The sequence below is a fragment of the Aptenodytes forsteri genome, unplaced genomic scaffold (assembly GCF_000699145.1).
Source record: "Aptenodytes forsteri isolate BGI_AS27 unplaced genomic scaffold, ASM69914v1 Scaffold241, whole genome shotgun sequence".
NCBI classification, from domain to species: Eukaryota; Metazoa; Chordata; class Aves; order Sphenisciformes; family Spheniscidae; genus Aptenodytes; species Aptenodytes forsteri.
Genome location: NW_008795252.1, coordinates 7,538,745 through 7,555,582, shown reverse-complemented (window position 1 = coordinate 7,555,582; position 16,838 = coordinate 7,538,745).

Here is a 16,838-nt window from a genome sequence, read left to right as displayed (position 1 = left end):
CTAGATGATTCTGCATATCTAGAGAAAATTACTTTCCAACTTCAATAGGTTAGAAGGAATTCATACTAAGTTTTTAATATTTAAGCAGTACTTTTCTTCTGACATCTCAAATGAATTTATAAACAATTAATTGTTTATAAATCATGATCAGGGAAGTAATCGTGCCCCTGTACTCGGCACTGGTGAGGCCGCACCTCGAATCCTGTGTTCAGTTTTGGTGGTGCAGGGTCTGGAGAGCAAGTCTTATGAGGAGCGGCTGAGGGAACTGGGGGTGTTTAGCCTGCGGAAAAGGAGGCTGAGGGGAGACCTCATCGCTCTCTACAGCTACCTGAAAGGAGGTTGTAGCGAGGTGGGTGTCAGTCTCTTCTCCCAAGTAACTAGCGATAGGATGAGAGGAAATGGCCTCAAGTTGCGCCAGGGGAGGTTTAGATTGGACATGAGGAAAAATGTCTTTACTGAAAGAGTGGTGAAACATTGGAACAGGCTGCCCAGGGAAGTGGTTGAGTCACCGTCCCTGGAAGTATTTAAAAGATGAGTAGATGAGGGGGCTAGGGACATGGTTTAGTGGGCATGGTGGTGTTGGGTTGATGGTTGGACTCGATGATCTTAGAGGTCTTTTCCAACCTTAATGATTCTATGAATTAAGCCACTCTTGCTCCTCTTCTGATAGAGGTTGGCATTACCATGCCCATCTTAGAGGAGGACTGAAACCGAAGTTGGTTAAGGACAACTTTCTCAAAAGGAGGTTAATGTATGTAGGGCTTGGAATAACCAACCTCATCTGTAGCTACAGATCAAAAACTCTGCTAATATTAAAACTGAGCTTTGTGACTTACCAAGGGAGTCAAGTGCAGACCTGAGAGTAGAATCCGAAAGTCCTTGTTACCAGCTCTCTTTTCCGACCATGAGATACTGACTCAAACCTTCCTCTTGCTATAGCCCTCTCTTCAATTAAACTTCTTCTGGAAGTGGACTCTTTAGTCAAAGGGCCAAGCTGATGTGGGATCCCAATATAACACTATTTCTCACCCTGAAATCCATGACAAGAGGAACTGAGCCTCAGTTGTGTCATTTCATTGACAAGTGCTGTGTAGAAGTGGGGAACGATGGCCAGCCCCAGCCCTTGTGACTTGGGTGGTCTGAGATATGGAGAAGAAAGTCCTTTTGTTGGTCTGAGTGTGCAAAGTCAGCTTCCTATGCAGTGGTGGGGGCTGTGGGGAAGGGGCCAAGCAGCTGCAGGAAGAGCGGGATGGACCAGGTTAGTGGTCTGGGGGCTTTGGTGCATCCTGCTCCCCCCTGCTTGCTGCTGCAGAGCCGTAAGTAGCACTTAAGCTGATCTCCAAATTTCTTATTTTGATTCCTTGTAATATATGTCTTGATTCCCTTCTGGGAGGCCTGCAGTACAAAATACTCCCACCATCCTAGTCATCTGCCAGTCACAGGATACAAGTGCCTTTTTTTTTTTTCGTATGTTATATAGGACATTATAAGTTTTGCATCTATCCCATCCCATTGTTCCCTCATTCATAGCACTTCATTTAAAACATGTGGTCCCAGGCTCAAGTATTGCAGTCTCCCATAAGCTCTGCCAGGGTCTCATCCTGTGTTTGGGTTGAAAGGCTTTTTAGAATGTCTGGAGGAAACCCTTTAAAAATTAAAATTCAATGACCAACTCCATAAAAATATTCAAAATTGCTACTGCTTGGTAACCAAAAGACAAAAGCAAATGCACAGTTTCTAGATGGCAAGAGAGAAGGAATGAATCTGGACTTATAAACAAGGGTAAGGGACTTGGGTGGCATAATTTCTATCACTGTCTATACCCTCTGATGGCACTATCCTTCAGACTAAAATTGACTACATAGCCATTGGGGAATTCCTGCAGGTCTTTACTCTTGTCCATTCCCATAGCTGAACAGAAAACCAACAGAAACTAGAGCAAACTTTTGAGCAATTTAATTCTTTTTTTATAACTATTGTTCTTCTGTTTTTTTTTCTAGCAGCATAAGGGGGACAAAATATGGTACTGTGAGCAACTGGTTTGTGGGAAAAACTAAAAAATAAATCACAATGTAGAAGCAGGGTGACTGTGCATTAAAAATGTGGATGTCCTCTAGGTATAACCATGCATTGGCATGATGATAATCAGACTTTCTGTGTAAAACACTCTTCTGGAAAAGACAACTTATGTGATATTTCTGCTTGCCGAAGACTAACTTGTGACTCCTAATTTTATATTGGTTTGAGGTTATCTAACCCACATCAGAAAATACGCATAGTAAAACAGATATTTAAAAAGTTTCTAACACATTTTAAAATAAAATCTAAGGCACAACCTTATGATTGAAAGATTAAATCCTGCCCTAGCCAGTAAAAATAGATTAAAAAAAGTGAAACTATTTTAAGCACAGTGTTGGCTGTACTAGACAATTTTAGTTAGGTCTGTGTCTCAGTCTTGTCAGATTAGCATAGTCCAGAAGGCTGCAGTCAGTACGCCAAAAAATCATAACAGCAGGGGGGATAAAAAAAAGTATTAAAAAATTAATAGAAAGCCAATGTCTATAAACAAAATGAGACAGTAAATGTGTACCTGGAATCTAGAGGTAAGATAAAGCTAAACCTTGGAAATGTGTCACAGATGAAAAATAGAAGAAACTCTCAAGGACAGAATCCAGTCCTGTTGAATGCAGTGGGAGTTCTGCCACTTTAATCTTTTTGGCCAGGATTTTTTTCATACAGAATAGGCCCCCAGCTGGCACATGCTGTTGCAGTTTGATGGTTTTCCATGGAATTATGACATGTTTTTTAACAATGTAGAATGGACTCTGTTCGAGGCTTTGCACCTTCTGCAGTCCTTCATATCGATGTGAGGAAGTTGGATCATTGAAAATTTTACAGGAGAAAGAAAAAGCGAGATCCCCTTGTTGCTGTAATGGCTTTCACTGGCAACTGAAAAAATAATAGGCTAAACTTTGAATGCTTGTTACTCTTATTTTTCCTCTTTTAATTTCCTGTTTGCTTGCTTTTATGTATGGGATTTAAAAAACTAATTTGTGAAGAATTTGCAGGTGATCTCTGATGTCTTGTTAACCACTAATGGTATCTAAACCGAAAATATCGCCATATAAGAACATCCATGTTGTTGTAATAGCCTCATCGGTGAGTAGACCCTCACAGTGTACACACTTGGGAAACAAATGTGGTCTCAGTCCCAAAGACTTTACAGTCGCAGTCCAAGAGAAGAGACACAGATGCGTCCAAAGAGTTTGCAAGGGCAGAAAAACTCAGTATCTATGAGCTTAGATTGACTGTGGTCTCAGCTGAATAAGAAGTAACTGATTTTTTTAACATAATGGCTTTTGAGAATATACTGCAGTTTGAGAAAAGAAATTTTTCAATCCAGACTTGTGAAATCCTGAAGAGTTATTACCTCCCACTGCTGGTGTTGCACCACTGTTCTGAGGAGTGATATAACCATTTCATGTCAGGTGTCATTTGCAGAGGGCATGTTATTACACCACAAACTGCCAGGACATTTCCTGGTGACTGTTTCTCTTTGTAATAGTGTATCTTGGCTCAGGCTTTTTCTCTGTGAAGTTATGTATATTTTCAGTTTTTCCAGGAGAGGTAAAGAGGTAGTGTTTCTGCTGCTCTTGATTTGTGTCATACACAAAACGTTTCTATATGCCTTCTCTTTCTGACCTAGAAGCACCTCAGAGCCTCTGCCATACATTTGAATTTTGGCTTGATTTGGTTATGCTATTCATTTGTAGACAGTATACTGTAATTATTCTTTGCCCCAGGGGTTTGTTTGTACTGAGTCACTGAAGCTGAATAGCCCTTCCTTATGCATATTTTCTTTGCAGTTATAATTTGCTCACTTGATTTATTAGTGTGTTTATGCTACTTATGTTTGATCTTGATTATAAAAATGTGCTCATTGTTGCCCTGAGTTGTAGATAATGCCTGGCATCCATTAACCAGCTTAATTTAAAGTGTAATTTTAGACTGATCTAGTAAATAGGTAGAAGAGGTGGTGTAGGCTGAAGTGCTCTAAATGAACACCTTTTGCTTGGGATTTAGCAGCTAAAGAACGTGCACAAGACCAGTACTCTCATGCCGTTTGGTTAGCTACTGCAAACTTGGTTGCTGTTGACTGTGTGTCCATGTTTGGACCATAACAGCACTTGGTAAGGAGTGAGTGGGACAGAAGATCTGAAGGAAACCATACTTTAATCAATACACCGGGCAGCCCTACAGGGCTTTGCACTTGTTTAGACTGTTTTGCAAAAATTGGTCTGAGGCCATGGTTTCACGTGCAGCAGCTTTTCTTGCACTGGCTAGAGGGAAGCCTCTGTGCTTGCAGCCGCTGCTGTGCCTTTCCCCTGCAGCCGCTCCCAGTGAGCACGTCGTCCTGCCCTCTCATCCTGCTGCATTGGGCGCTCGTGAGAGCTCGCTACCCTGCAAAAAGCATTTTCTTTCTTCTTTTGGCTGACTTAGTTTTCTGTCAGGTTAGTGACATCGGCTCCTGAAAGAGGTCTAAGGACCTACAAAAGTAATGGGAGGTGGGCAACAACATCTGGGAGTTGGGAAGAAAGGCCAGTAACGCTTTTGGGTGGAAGCTCATCCTCCCACGTTGGCAGCAGCAAGCTGCTAGATCAGCTCAACGTGTACCATAATTTCGTCCCAAGTTAGTGCTGGGCCAGGTCAGCAGGTGCTCAGCACCTGGTCGAGGCTGGTGGTACTTTGCTGCTTCAAATTCTGGCACTGTGAAAGGATCCTCAGGGAAAGGAGGATCAGTCTCAGACTGCTGGAGTCTGGCACCAGGAGTTAAACTCACTCCTGAGAGAACCCTCCTGAGTTCCAGAAACAAACTTGACCCAGTGAACCTGTCTCTTGCGTGCAGTAATGCTGCTTCACGCTGCTGTGGCCTCTTTGCAGGACTGGAGCAGCAGGAAACAAGAGGAGCAAAAATAAGGATGGGGCTCAGTATGTATGGATTTCTGTATCTTTATACACATCTGGTCCAACTAAATCTTTGTGTGCAAGGCACATATGATTTTGAAGTGTCAATTTGACTTCAGGTAACATTCAATAATCTCTTTTTATGCCCACTTAAAATCTGGCTTAATTAAAATGTACAGAGTGTTCTCACAATGAGTATTGTTTCTAAGCTGTGTGTCTCTTTCAAATTCCCAGTATAAACAATCCTGTAAATAGGTAATTAAAGCCATCTGCTTCTTGGTAGCCCAGTTACCTTTGCAGCATCATTTACATTTTTCTCCCCTTTAACTCAGGGAATTAAACTGCTATAAATTCTTACTTTAGTGGATGAGCCATTACAAAATAATTCTTGTGGCACATAATTTGTCAAGAAGAAAACACATTTTCTATTAAATTTCTCTTCCAAATAAACTGTTATTCATGGCACACAAAATTGTGCTGTCAGGTGATGGACATACCCATAAACTTTAATCCAGCACAAGATACTTAAAATAATGCAGTTACTGTCTGTGATCTTATTCCTCCTTTTCTATGAAAACACTGCTTTTTATCTTGTCATCAAGAGTAAGTACTGATGTCTATGGAGCTACTTTGAGCTAAGGGTCTGGCCCAGTTTTTTAGACCCATTTCACAGAGGAATAAACTGAAACTCAAGTTTTAAAATTGTTCTTGGAAGTGGATAAAAATAGAGTTCTGCTTCTTGGTCACCTCTTTTTAACCAAGAGAAAGTGAACCTATTTTGCAGCAATGTCACTGATAACGCTAGGTCTACAGAGAGAAGATTTAAATGCATTGAGGTAGTTGCAAAAGTCTATATCGTACTGCCTAGAGGTATTTACTGAGGCCCTGAAAGAAATGTATGCTCATTAGCATGGATCTGTGGACCTGGAAGCCCACCATGCTGATGTGAACACACTGGTCTTCATGGTGAGCTAGTTGTTGGGGGTTAATGCTGGTATCTCTGCAAAATATTGAGCTGTGTTGCTACCAAAACAGGTTTTTTTTTTATTATTTCTCTGCTTAGACCATGTATGGCTTGGGTTATGTGGCAGCGAATAGTCAATGAGACAAACCCCATATTCTTAAGGGGACATGGATAACAAAATGCTGTAAGTGGAGATAGAAACAGGGTATGGCATTTTGTTCTCCTTTCTGAAGGCCTTGCTGCTCTGGTTGCCCTCGTTCCCATCAACTCATGGCTTAAGGGAAGGGAAAGGGAGAAGAGCTCTGGTCTCCTGCCCCCTTGGGAGATGGGAAATGAAGTTGAGCAGGAGAGAAACAGGGACTTCCCCATGCTCTAGCTAGAAACACCAGCAGGAGGGACCTGCACCCTCTGAGAGGGTGCCATGCATTACTTTCTCCCAATAGCAGAGGAGGAAAAAAGTATTTTCTTTCTTTCTGAGTCTTCTTCATGTTACTTCAAGCTCTTGGGAACTTCTGTACATTATTTCTGTGAGAGGAGAAACGTGTTGTGTTTTTTTTTCTTTCTTTCTTCTGCCTTCAAAATAGCAAGTTCACTGCTAATTACTCACTTGCAAATTCTGGATTGACATTCTAAATACTGGGACATTGCCATATTCCATCTGACTGGTATGTTTAAGAAGTGGAGTCCACTTAAAAGGGAGCGGAGGCCACTTGTCATCATAACCCATGCAGAAACCTGGTAATTAACCCTCATTGTCTCAATGCCACTTCCTGAAACCAGCCTTCACAACAGAGCCCAATGCACTTTCAACCACAAAGCTATTTGAGCTCTTTAGTCATTTACCTTCTTTTAGAGAACAAAACAAGCAACATTGTTGTAAAACTTGCTATTAAGAGGGTTTATTCTGAAACTGGAGGGACAGGGACACCGCCCCCCCCCCCCACCCCCCCCCCAGGAGAGCAACAAAGTTCTGTTGACCTCGGGTTTTCTTTAAAACTCAAGGTGAAGCTTGCTGGTGAAGGAAGCTGGTTGTGCGTAAGTATAGCAAATAACTTATTGCCACTTCAGGGAGGCAACAGTGGGGAAAAAAATATCAAATGTCCGTGGGATTTAGGAATACCATAAATCAGAGAATGGTTGAGGCTGGAAGGGATCTCGAAGATTTTTCTAGTCCAGCCTTCATGCTCAAAGCAGAGCCAGCTAAAAGAGGTTGCTTGGGACTGTGTCCAGTCAGATTCTGGCTATCCCCAAGGATGGAGACTCCACAGCCCCTCTGGAAACCTCTTCTAGTGTTTGATCATCCTCATGTTAGAAAAACAACAACAACAAAAGAACTGCTTATGTTTAAATGGAATTTCTTGTATTTCACTGTGCCCATTGCTTCTTGCTTTTTCACTGGCTATTACTGAGAAGAGTCTGGCTTCGTTTTCTTTACTCATCTCATCAGATATTTCACACACTGATCAGATCCACTCCCAGTCCCTCAAGCCACCTTTTCTCCAGGGGGAACAGTCCCAGCTCTCGGACTCTACTTGTATGAGAGGTGCTCCATACAAGGGGCTCTCTTAATGCTAGCCCTTTGCTGGACTTTAACTGGTCTCCATCTGGATTTTGAGTTGCTGACTATGACGCCTTGAGCCCAGCAGTTCAGCCAGTTTTCAGTCCACCTCACTGTCCATTTTTGTAGACTGTACTTCATCAATTTGTCCAAAGATTTTATGGGAGACACTGAAAGCCCTATGAAGAAGCGACTTTCCTTCTTTTTCATTCAGTATGTTCTTTCACAAAAGGAAGAGTCTGTTTTGTATAAAGTAGGAATAATCCACTTCACTCAGGTACTAAGATGGGAGTACTCAGACTCTGAATAAGCTAATAGAATGCCACTTTCTATGACCATGTGAGGGGGAATTGGGTGGGGTGGCTACAAGAACAGAACCACACTACTTGGTGATGATCTACAATTTTGTACTTGAAGTGATTTGAAGTGGTTTTTTTTTTTAACCTGCAAGGCTTGTTCCCTGACCCACTCACTCCACCTACTTACACGGATCAGTCCCTACCAGCTTAGACCAACATCACAGATGCAGAGGAGCAGGACCCTTGCTCCAATGGTTTAATGTGTTGGGTCCCAACTAGTGCCCTGATTCCTGCATGTAGTGAGTCCACTTCAGGCTCAGCCTTCTGCATGAGACGTGTGGATGGTGTCCCCCTTGCTCCATGGCTACTGTCTTAGGTATCTGTTGCTTTCTGTAATAGGTTGTTGGCATAAGACACCAATGGCTTTGCTAATTATGTAGCCCCAGCTCAAAGTCTTTGACTTTCTCCACGCCTAGGGACATATAAGGTTCCTCTGTGGTTTCTATCACTCTTTGGTCTTTGGCCCAGATGTGGTCCAAAAAGCATGAAGTTAGTAGCACTTAACGTAACAAAGTTCATCTACTGCTTTCTTTTCCAGCTCATACGAGGTTAGGCTAATCAGTTAGAGCTGGGTTGATGCAGTCAAGGTCTCATTTGTTTGGGTGGCACTTTTGGGTACACAATACTCTGTAACAGTCTGTAAGCCAGAATGTGCAGCTGCTGTGCCTGTGGTGTCTATAGATCTGGAGTGATAAAGTCTGAAAGGTTGTCTTCCAGAATCGGGTCCTTACCACAAGATTTATGTGGCAGAGATGGTACAGTAGGAAATATGCCATGCATGGATTCAATGATACTACCATACATGCACCTGAAATGCTTCAGGGTTGTTGCAATCCTCCCTCTAACAATAATGACTGGAGTCTTTCAATTTTTCTCTTGCCTGTTTGTTTTCAAGCCATGATTTTGCTACCAACATGCTGGGTCACCTTGGCCCATGCCCCCTTCACATTGCCTCTGTTTCTGTATCTCTAAGTTGGATATAATGACGATTCCTGCTTTTGTAAAGTCCTTTGAGATCTGTGTGTTAAGAAGTGTTATTTAAACACTAAGTATTACTAATAACTTTTTTAGTATTTTAGAGACCAAAGCATGACATGCTCTGGTTTTAAGTATTTCACGCTGTAGTTTGTTACTGGTACACTTCAGATGAGTTTTTGGGTTTATTCAGTAACTACTTAAGGCACCTAAAATGTGATAGTGGGTGAACACCTCTAGGAAAAGAGGTGTTTTATTTATAGCCTGAACATTTATAGTCTTAATCCTGAGTTAGTAAAACATTCTCTTAAATGAACAAAAATTGGAAAAGTAAGGCTAATTATTTCTATTAAATAAAGAATCCCATAACAACCTTTTTATGGGTTTATACAGTTGCGTCATTGGGAGTTTAAGACACATGTAGGGTATTGTTGTATGACTGAGCCATTAATCCAGCATTGTACAATAATATCCTACATTTGTCTTTTTTGGTTATGACCAGTTGAAGTTAGAATTATACTTTGTTTGCTATGCAGGTAATACAAAAGTAGCTTTTGGATTTGCATTGTAAGAGCTTGTTCATAAATTTTTAGGCTGGTGGTCTTTCTGTTACACATACTATTTTCTGTAACAATACAATGTCTTGCAGGCACCCGGCATTTCATTTAAAGAAACCTGGTCTTACTCAATTCCAGTGGTTATGGTTTAGCTTAGAAATAGGTGGGGGAGAAAAAACCCACCAAGCTAAAAAAAAAAAAGAAAATGCTTTTGACGTTTAACCATAACAGGGAGAGTGACTTGTAGAGGGTGGAGTTTTGCCCAGGAGAACAGGCGCATTGTTGGCCTTTGTTGCATGTGCAAGGGTCGCTTGCAGGGCGGGAGAGGAAAGTGGGGGGCAGAGCCGAGCTGGCTCAGAGGCTTTGAGGAGGAGCCTCCTCTGAGGAGGAATACTGCTGCGGACCATTAGCAGTCCTTGAAGGCAGGCAGGGGAAAGTAACTTCCCCCCCACCCCCCACAATTTTAGGATCCATGTCCTAGAAGCACAATCTGCATTAAGAGATAAGACCTTTTCTTACTGGCAGTACAGATAAAGTATTTGTAATGAGGGAGTGAAGGGTGCTCTCTCAATGAATGCCACCTCTTGCTGGAGAAAATGGGACTCTAGGAAAGAGCAGATAGTTTAAGTGGAGGCCAGGTGCTGGAGGTCTGGTTTTTAAAAGTCAGGAGATACTGTTCTTGGTAAATAGGGAGGAATTCCTGTGCATATACACATGCAAACACATTTTTATTTTTGCCAGGCCTGGTAGCATCTCTTATATTCAAAGCTGAGATACCATTGGAAATGTAACCAGGGATTTGGTTACCTTAGGGGTATTAGGAGAAGTAATTAGTTCATAAAACACTCTGAAGATGAAAGTTCATTTGTAAATCCTACCTCCATTGTTATCCTCACCAAGAATGCTGCTGAGATTGCTACTCAGTTTGAGAGCCAGATCTTCAACTGCTATAAATTAGCACAGTACCTTCCAGTGAAGCTACTTTTGATTTGCATCTGCAGAAGATCTGGCTTCCTTGATTCGATGACGCTACAAACTTCCTTTGTATGATTCCTGTTTAAAGACTTTCTGTTGTATTTGTAGCCAAAGAATTATTTTCTTAATGATATAGACAAAAATATATGGGCCAAATTCTGCCTTTATGTTACCTCACTATGAATCACAGCCATTGTATTGCTGTCAGTAAATTTTATCTGCTATCCAGCTGGATAGCTGAAAAGGGAGCTTGATCCTGTTTGTCTGTAGAGTTTCCAGTGTAGGCTTCTGCAAATATTTTTGCTTTGTAACCAGTGAGCATTTGCACATCAGTTTAGTAACCCTGACTACAGTGGAGCTTTGCCTGTTTACACTTATTTGCACCAAATTTGTGTAAAGATTCTTGATATTATTTTGTAAACATAAAAGATCAGGTTTTGTAAATAGAAATGGGATAAATTAAGATCTTGTAAGTGGGAGCTCCAGCTTCTTTGAGGGAATCATATGATTAAACTCACTGGTATAAATTTTATTGTCTTCTGTATGTAGGAGAAAGAGACACTTTTTCCGACAGTTCATATTCAACATAATTTTCCACTAAGGAGACTGCAGCAGCTTGCCAGAGTTGTCACACGCCTTGATGTCTTTGAACTTCTTCCTTGGAAGCTGCTGAAATCCTTCATGCAACTGCTCCACTTGGGCGTAATCCAGGAAGAGCTTTCTCCAGCTGCTTTGGCTTATTATGTATCGGCTCCCAGAATTTGAGATCACAAGTCAAGTAAAAAGGCTAAATGTAGATGCATACAGAACAGCCGGCGCTCTCTGAGTCTGTGCTCCAGGAAGCCCCCCTGACCTGTTCTCAATGCTAACGTTCCTCAAGTTGCTTTCAAGACCCCTGGGACTTTGGCTGTTGATGGTAACAGGCCAACAAATGTCATGCTGCATTTATAGGACAAAGGAAAAGCAAGCAGTAAAAACCCCTCCTTTTCCTTTATATTCACTGTATGGGGAGAGGAGCCCATTCCACATATCCTCCCCTGCAAGCTAGAAATGAAGTGCTAAAGCTAAAATCTTGGGACTTGGGGAAACAGGAAAGAGGAAGGCTGAGGTCCAACACAGTGAGATACGCATCTTTGATGCTATAAGACTATCCCTGCTATTGCTTTTGGTCATGCATATCCATTTGTATGCTTGGGATAGTTTTCTGCTCTGCAAATTCAGGGCATTCAAGCTTATCAACACTTCCTTATGGAAGATAAGTTCCTTCTTTCAATTTGATAAGAGAAACAGTAGCTTATTCTAATAGCAGAACTGTCAGGTAAAGAAATATGATTGAGGTAAGTAAGGTTTATTCAGGTTAGAGCGGGCTCCCTGTTGCTGTAGCTATGGTATGGTGGCTATATGTCTCCAATCCCCTACTGGCAACGCAGCAGGTATTTTCTGCCAGGCTACAGCATCTTCCACCCATCAGTCTCCAAGTATTGGCACTTGGGTCTGCCTCAGCTTTGCCATCTGAGAGGTTAGTTAGTCTGGATTTTCTTTCTCTCTCTCCATCCCTCATTCCCCCTCTTCACCCTCACCCTGCTTTGCAGTGGTGTGTTGTGGGATCAGCCAGGTGAAAAATAAATAGTTGAGAGGGATGGTGTTTGTTCTTCATTCCATCAGAAATCCAAGTCTGAGGTAGTACAGAGAAATGTAATGGAAAGGCTAAGGTTGGGATGGCAATGTCTGGGTGCGGGGGTGCCAGAAGTGAAACGCAGCAGGGAAAGGTGCTACAAGCACATGTGTTGGTGGCTTGCAGGCCAGCAGCCCACCAAGGCCCCACCACATCTACCTGCAGTTTCACAGGACACCCAGCTGTGCAGGCAAAGAACTGTGGAAAAAATCCCAATGACTTACAGAGGTGGGACAGGATAGAGACACTGATGACTGTCAGCTCCAGAAGGGTACAAAAAGGCACAAACCTTGCATGCACATGGTTGCCCACCAAAGAAGAAAGCTGGAGGCATAAGGAGGGCTTGGTGTCCCTTGTCCTCCCTGGCATCACAATGGATTCTGGAGCTAATAGTTGGACACAAACATTGCTGTGCCCAACAGCTGGATGGACTTCTTGGCACTGCCCACACTCTGGTGTTTCTGAGTGTGAGAGCGTGAAAACTGTTGCATTTCCGTTTTTATAATTAAAAAAAAAATCATCTTCCCCTGCTATGTTGCTGATACAGTGTTGCAGCAGTATTTTCTACAAGATGAGGACCATCGGGAACGGAAGATGTCAGGATTACAGAGCTCCAGGATTCCAACCTAGTCCAGCTAAGTGTTTAGGCAGATGCCTCATTTTGCAGAAGTGAATAATCCCAATTAATTAAGAAGATTCTTAAGTGCTTTCCTGAAATGCGTTTTGCAGGATCAAATACACTTTCTTCCTGGAGCTCAGATTTTTTTTTTTTTTTTTCATTTTATTCTATCTTTTATTATTTAAGAACAGCTGCTGTGAAGACTTAAAGATCCTCTATAATTCACATGTTCTAAACTCAGCAATTCTAGGATACTTATGTTCTTTTAAAAAGCAGGGGGAGGAAAGGACATGCAAAAATCTTTAAGATGCTATTTAAAAAAAAGACTTCAGAGGAAGAAGGAAAGTTTTATCCTTTCATAGCTCAGGAAAAATATGCCAGATTTATGCAGATAATAAAAAATCTTCGCCACACTTTTTTTTAAGAGATCAGAATGTGATTGCCTTTTTCAGTAACATCTAAACACTTTAACTAGAAAAGTTATTGTCATGTTTTTATATATATCATGGGGAAGCTTAGGAGAGTTAGCCTTAAATAGTGTATGTACATTTTATATGAGATGTTGTACTGTTTAGTTATAATAAAGTCAGCGGTTCTTCTTGTGCTCTTCAGTGAATGGTATTTTAAGCGTAACTGACAGAAGGGACGAGTCATGCATAATTCTTGCAACAAGTCTTATCTCTTTATTGAGTGGAATTGGAGAGCTTCATACGCAGTGACTTTTTTTAACTTTTCGTATAGTAAGCGAAGCAGGTCTGTCTTTGAGCGAACATCCCCTTTGGGAATGGTGATATTTTCTGACTATATGCAGGAGTTTTATATGGGACATCTCTCCGTCCTAGTCTGGCCTGCTAACTATTGCAGTTCTGCTGCATGGAGGAGCCCACGTATAAACCGCATGCCTACCATGCGTCCTAGTTTCCTGTATGTCAGCTTCAGCGGCTGTGGAAGGACTGGGCAGTACTGGCTCAGAAGAAGGGAGGTGAACAGGCGTGATCAGAGGTGGAAGAGAGAGGGTGGGTGACTGTGGGTGGTATAAGCCCTGTCTTCATGGGCATGCCCTCCAGTGGCCAGGGAAGATATCTGCACTTAACGCTGGCAATGAAATATAGGCAGGAAGCCTGAGGAACAGCAGGATTGAACAAGACCTTTTTTATCTTCCTGAAACAGAGAGCTGCAAAACATACTATAGTACTAATCTTGACTCTGGTGAAGTCAATGGGAGTTTTGCCATTGGCTTCTTTAGAACCAGTTTTGTCCTTTCTGTGTACTTGTCTGACAATATTTTCTTTGAGATGTATATATCCACAGTTACAAGTCTGTATAGGTAGCTCATACATTGCTAAACACTTTAAATTTTCTCACTTACTTTGTAGTCGTTAAAGTACTGCCTAGAATTTGGAAATTTGAACTTCTCTACTGAAGATACTCTTCCTCATTTCTAGTACCTTGGATAGACTGCATTTTTATCTACTTGACAGTTATGATCAAGAGCAGTAGTGGGCATTTGAATGTAGCAGGTAAAAAAACCCCAAACCCATTAACCAGCTAAGCCATCTCCTAGTTGTCCAGTGCGCTTGTCCCAGTGAGAGTGCAACACAGATCTGGCATCTAGGGACAATGAAGAAAGACATCTTTCTATATCTGAAGCTCTTCCGTCACTTCTGATTTTGACATTTGCACCCTTGATCTGATGAAAAGATTTTGCCCTTGGGTAAATAATATCTTGCTGCTAACTTACGATTCTGCATTCTCAGCATCAACATTGCTTTTTTTGTTTCTGATTGCAGTTGTTCAGCTCCTTTTGTTACAATTATTTTTCTCTGTTTATGGGGTTGAATTCTCGTCTTGTAACTAATCTCTCTCAAGCCCATATGGTAATGTAGATGTGCTAGCTATTGCTTTTTTTTCCCTATTTTGCTTTACAAGATAAGGCCATCCCCCTCATCTTTTTGCAAACTATGCTCAAAGCACGTTCTGTGCTCAAGTGTGATTATTTTTTTTTTAAACTTTTTACATTTATGAGAAACAACACAATGTAGAGGACAAGCACAGGTTCTGAACATGTGAATACCCACATTTTTCCCAGTTTTGCTGCTGATGGACTTTTGCATCTTAACAGTTTTAGGGTCTTTATCATGATTTCACATTTTGTAGAAAAGACTTCAAGCTTATGAGCCACCTAGGGTTCTAGAAACACTGATTTATATACATATTTATACAAAAGTTTTGATGTGTAGAGACAGTGTACACCAGTCATGGAGTTTTACCTTCTGATGTACTTTCCTTAAATTTAAAACCACTGTATATTGTTACTGAACTTCATTGTTAGAGGATTGAAACATTCTTCTTATGCTCTTTTAAATAATTTTAAGCATAGATTATTTGAATTGGAGACCTGTCTTTTATTTATTCAACAGTTATTTACGTAATCACAACTCAGACCTTTTCCTGTACACTTAAACCCAACCCATGGGGTGGTTACTATGTTTTAGCTGTTACCTTTGTTTTCCAAATAATTTTTTGGTTTTACATGTTGCTGCACCTTCAGACTTCAGCAGAAGGGTTCTAATACAAAAACAAAAGCCATTTTTAAGGTTGGCTGGCTAATATTTCTCTGCATGGAGGCTCCTGGGAGCAGGCATTTTGGACCTGTTTTTCTGTATACTCAGATGCATCTCAGAACATTTTTGTGCCAGTTCTGCAATGAGGGCTGTAAATTACGAGGATAAGAAGCTAACTGCGGAATCTCATTTACTATTCCCTGCTTTATTTGCTAAAGTTGGTTTGTTTTTTGCCTTTACCTCAAACACTGCTTTTACTTGTGCTTACGCAACCAAACCTTTTCTTCCATGGGGTTGGCAGAATAACTAAAAGGTATAATGCTGCTGTGAATTAAGACAGTTGTTTCCAGGGAGGTTATTTGTAGTATTCCCTTGTTGTTGCCCTTGCTGCCAAGACAGTCTTTGGGGCTGGAAGTTCTCCCTGTCCTTAGTGTGACTAGCTGCAAGAGAATGAGCATCATATGCCATATTTAGTTTAAGTTCTTGGTGTGTTATCTATGTCATTATTCCTTCTGTAACATATCTGTAATGTAAAAGTGTATTATGAAATCAGAAGGACTGAAGAGTCCATAAAGATGGCAGAGCTGCTGCCCAGAAGCAATGAACAAAGCCCTGTGGGTGAGGCTTTGCAAGCCCTGGTTTTGTGTCCTTTCAGCTTTCTTTAGGTGACAATAGAGAATGAAGCCCATGCTTTCTGACTACTTGAGGACCCAGGAAAAAAATCTATTACCAAGGGATAGGACTAGAGTGGACTAAAAAAAACTATTTTAGCTGCAACTAGTTGTAGTCAGTACTTAGCTTTTCTTTCTTGGCCGAAGCCTAAAGGTATGGTCCTGTACATAAGATTTGCTTGTCTTATAGGTAAAAAAACTTGTTTCATGTCTGTCTTAATAATGGATGATGTTCAGCTCCCTGGCTTGCAAAAACGTTATGCAAAACATTTCCTGTTTTCTGCCTAGCTCTAGTTCTGAGCTTGGAGAAAGCTTTTGGCACTTCTCATCTGAGGAATTCAAACAGCTTCCCAGCATGCTTTTATGACCTGCTTAATACACAGGGACTTGGAAGCAAAAATGGATGTAAACCAGGTTTAAGGGAATGTGGCTTTACACAATTCTTTTTCTTAGTTTGCCTGAATTTCAACAATTGATGTGCTTTCCAGAGTTTGTCACTGCTTATGTCTCGTATTGACTGCTGTTAGTGGTAGCACACTCTTCATTTCAAGCAGCCGTTTTCAGGTATCTCTAGTCCAGCTCATTCAAAAAAAAAAAAAAAAGGGGGGGGGGGACACACCCCACGCCCCCTCCCCCAAGTCATTTTGAAAATAAGACACCTAACCACTGAATGAGTTTGGGCTATGGTATGCGCATATATGTGCACCCTTAAAGAGTTCATTAGCTTGTCTTCTATCGCTATAAAGCTATTTTTTGTGATGCAGTAATTCTAGTCCTACTTGAACCAGAAGCACAGAAAATCTCAGTCTCATAAGAAATAAAGGTTTACAGTATTTCTGTGTTGATTTCTAGAAGAGAGCAGATGTTGGGAACGTGCTCTGTTAAGCTTTTAGATGCATAGTTAAGAAAGTAGGAACCTTCATGCTTGGTTCTGACCAGCAGTCCATTCATTACAG